This window comes from Cyprinus carpio, chromosome A13, assembly GCF_018340385.1.
Source record: "Cyprinus carpio isolate SPL01 chromosome A13, ASM1834038v1, whole genome shotgun sequence".
Taxonomy (NCBI): domain Eukaryota; kingdom Metazoa; phylum Chordata; class Actinopteri; order Cypriniformes; family Cyprinidae; genus Cyprinus; species Cyprinus carpio.
The window spans coordinates 22,154,016-22,158,684 of record NC_056584.1 but is presented as its reverse complement, the minus strand read 5'-3'; positions in this window follow the sequence as shown (position 1 = coordinate 22,158,684).

Here is a 4,669-nt window from a genome sequence, read left to right as displayed (position 1 = left end):
GTAGCTGGTTTTATGTATCTCCCCATGTAAGGATTAACTAATTGTTGTGCTATTTTGACAGATGAAGTTATTAAAATTAGAAATAAAAGCAGTATTTTAAAGAAATGTATTATTTTATTGTTTTTTATGAAATATAATAGCTACAGTTTTATTAACACAATATAATTGTATTAATATTAAATTAATAATAATAATAATAATAATTATTATTATTATTATTATTATTATTATTATTATTATATAGTCTGAAAAAGAATTAAATAATTCAAAAATTATTTTCTGAGGTGGCCATTTTTATGTATTTCCTCATTTAACATAAAACATTGCGTTTGTTGTGTGTGTTTTGTTTATTTGAAATATTTATTTGAAATAAGTTCGTTTTCTCATGGTTAAACGGTCATATTACTTTGGTTCCATTTACAGATAAAGGGGGTTATATGTTGGAGTACAGCGATGCAGCTGGCAGAATTAACATCATTGCGGAGATTTATGTACAGTACCTATAATGTGAAAACTAGGGTGCAAACAGGGACGTGGGAACTATATTGTGAGAGGGGGGGGCGGGATTCTTTGGGGGTTGGGGGGGGGGGGGTGTTAGTGTAGGCCTATAGTAGGCTTTGTTATGTATCCTGATTGACTTTATGATTAGTTAAATCTGTTTTGCACATGCATCGCCACAGAGTTAACCATTTCAGACAGTACAGGACAGCCTCTGTCTCGTTCACTTCACGTCTGTGGCCGTTACGCACAGCTCAGTGTGGCCCAGGCACGGCGCCAGGATTCCGGTTTTGGATGGGCCAGACCAATCGTGGGTGGGCCTTAAATTAAAAATGTTAAATTAAAAAAAAAAAAAAAACCTTTATCCAATCACTGCTTAACCTAATAAATAGCCTGTTATAGTATATAAAAGGCTATTTATTACTGTTATATTATCTGTGCGTATACATAATATAGATTTTAATAGCTTGATGCTCTTTGAATATTTTGTTGCATTGTTAAAAGTTTCGGTGCATAGGACAGACCTATCCACGATCGCTCTCCATGGTTCTGACCAAAGAAGAGCGCTTTGGAATCTCTATTACGCATGAAACGCATCATACCTGGGCTTCTCTTAGCGCGCTACGAAGACTCTTAAGGTATAACTTAACTAAAGGTATACTACCACTAAAGGTATATCATTGCTAGGCGTCTTCAGGGCTATCATCCACTCGCGAGGCATAGGCGCTGAAAGGCAGAGGCGCTGGCGCCCTCCTAGCAACGGCGCTGTTTTTTGGTAAAACATGATTTTTGACGACTTCATTAAGTTTTGTTTTATAGAAAACTCTTTTTAAAAGATATTCGTTTTGTATAAATTGTATCTTAATTTTGATCAATGTTTTATCAATCAATTGCCCATATTTAATAAAATAAGAAGCAAATATATAGCAGACAATGTAATAACCTTAGTGTAATTGACAGAATTACTAAAAAATATTTTGCTACCTAAAAGTTAAAGATTTTTTGTGTGTCACGCATGCATGCATGTCTATTTCCCTCATATTAAATATAAAACGCATGTGGACTGATATTTTTCCAATGTCTGGACTCCTTTATTAATAGAGTATATAAACAGACGCTTCAATATATTGGTATTAAATGCATTTTCTGAGAATTTATATTTCAAGTTTTTACTGCAAATGTCGAAATGCGCGCTCTTTGGTCCATCAGTGCTTGAATCACTGATCACATTAGAATAAAATATCTCATAATAAAATACAAAATCGACTGATTTATGAATGTATATGCATAGTTCTCATCAGTCGGAAATACAGATAAACGCTTTCATTTGTTGTATTTTTGATCCTGAAAGAAAACAGAACAACACAAGAGCGAATCATATGCCTACATGGAGTCTGTACGTGTTATGCTTCTTACGCGGACTTTTTGGGACTCAGTTTTGAACTGGTGTCAAGGCGCAATGAATGAAATGCACAAATGGTAATTAATAGTACCCCTGAAATGAACGAATGAATGATGATCTGCTTTTATGTAATTTTTCCTTTTTTATTCAGAATATTCACAAATGTGTTAGCTATGGCATGAAATATCTGATATTCCGATTGTCAAATACATGCAAGTGGAAGTGTATTGTTGTTGAAACACCTTTATAACGATCGCGTTAGTTGAGCTGTATGCGCGATATAATTTTATGACACAAAATTTTTAAATGTAGGCTTAAATCAAAACACATTTTAATTCAGATTCTGTATATATATATATTCCGATATATATATATATATAAACATATAATACGGAAAACAAAAAAACGAAAAAAAAAACAGCTGGCTGACCCCTAGAGGGGTGGGGTGGGGAAGAGAGGGGGGGCGGCCGCCCTCCCCGCCCCCCCTGTTCCAACGTCTATGGGTGCAAATCTCTATAGGGCAAAAGAAATGAACTGCAGCCCCGTGACTGTCCCGCGTGGAGAATGCGGGAGGATACCGCAGAGTGTTAAGTGGGAGGGGAGAGCGCAGTTCAGGGGTGGGGAGGCGCACGAGACATCGATGTAGCAGGTTCGGGTCACAATCAGCTTTAGGGATGTAGTCCCCCCCGATGCGGTCTTGAGCTCCGTCTGTCCGAGCTCGGTCAATATGAAGAAACATTCGGCCCCGTGTCGCGCCGCTGTCCCGCCTGTAACAGTCCGGTGCTCACCCTGACCAAAGTGAGAGGTACGTGCGCAACACGATTCGCGATTCAACCTCGTTCTGTAGGGCGATCTGCTTTCCTAACGCGCTCTTTAGTCTGCTCTGTTGCTTTAAAACAGTCTTTGAAATTTGATTTAAATCGAACTGTAGTGCATGCGAAAAATGGCATAATAATAAACACCGAGAAACACCTGTCTCCTTTCTACAGATGTTTGCATTGTTCTCTGCGCCCTTTTATGGTTGGAATATTAATAGTAAACAGATCATCGTTGAGGTTACAATGCATCAGATCCTAAAACATCCTGCATTTGTAAAATCCTAAGGCATGCCTATGTTATTTTTTGTCATAATTGGGAATCACTCCAAATAGTATTATATCTCCAAGAAACATTTAAATCCTAGAGGATTTCTGACTTGTACTTGCTTCAAAATTACCAAATAAAAAAAAACCCCTTTAAAATTTCTGTAATGAGTGGTTAAGACTAAGAGATTATCTGAATATCTGTTATTTTCTTGATTGGCACTTTATCATCTGCTGTTTCTACTGAGGACACAGCAAACCAAATCATTCCTTAAATTTTAGACGATGATAGTATGATTACAAAGTGCCTCTACTTGTTTACTGCAGAACAGTACACTTATATACTTTTTTTGAAAACTCCAGATATTTTTTGTACATTTTACCTGCTGTTTATTATATGCAGAGAACCTGTCATTATTTTACTTTTATTTCCCCTGTTCAGGTCAACTGCTAACACATTTAGCTAGAGCTGGTAGTGTCACAGCAGTCTTTTTGGCCTGTAAATACGACTTCATTTTTATTACTTTTTTAATAATATTTGCAGTAAAAGTAGGCCTACATGAATTGTCATTTTAAACATAGTATAAGTTTCACTTACAATTTTAAAATGTTTTATTTGTACATTTTACATGTGCATGTGTTAAAATGATTATTTTTTGTGCATATTATTGTTGTCGTTGTTACTGTTGTTTATGTTATTGTTATTGATGAGTATTTAGGTGCATCCTGATTTTCACTTAGTAATACAGTACTCATGCAAGCTAAGTGAGCCCTGCTTTGTTTGACTTCGTACATCCGTCGGCTGACTTACCATGTCCCATACTTACCCATTTCTGTGATGTATGAAAACCCATACACAAGCTTGTTTTTCCAGAAGCCTGAGTGTGTAGTGATTTGGTGCTCCAAATACAGTAGTTTTATTTAATTTAATTTCTCTGTTATTGTCGTGTCTGTATCAAGTTGCATTGCTTGCATTTGATCTGCTGATAGATGCCGTCAGCAAAAGCAAGGATTAAAATAAAAGTAAAAATACAGCTTTAATCTTTAGGAACTCACAGCAGTGACAGAGCACAGGTACTTTGAGTACTTTCCATTTCCCTCTGGGTTTTGTGGTACATTTGAGTTATCCAAACTGTTTGGTGAGCATAGTACCGAGGAAATATCAGCAGTCAGTGTGAATGCTGTCACTTCAAGAACAGCATTGTGGCGCGGGCAGTTTTGTCATATACCCTGACTTCTCATTATGCCCCACACTTCATAGTATGAGGTAACCATCTTCTCCAAGGTCCAATCTTGAAGTGATGACGGCCAGCACCCGCTGGAGAATTCTAACTACAAACTCCGACTCTGACTTGTACTGATAGTGATGACCTCATGCACTTCTAAAAACAGATAACACGCTCTTTATTGCTTCGTAATCACTATTTCATTTGGATAGTTTTAATTGAGGGTGCTCTTTCTTCACACATATTTGTGCATTTACACGTATATGGACTCGTTGATCTACAAGGGTCTGGCTCCAGAGGCTGAGGGTGGCCAGGAATCAAAAGAGAAGGCTGCTATACTCTATGAGTATATTTGAAGGTTGGGATGTTTAACACTCATTTGATTCTTTGGTTTTCAGCCTCTGGGCTCAGAACCCAGCGCGTCCTACTCATACTGTTGCACGTGGTTTAGGCCTGCCTGC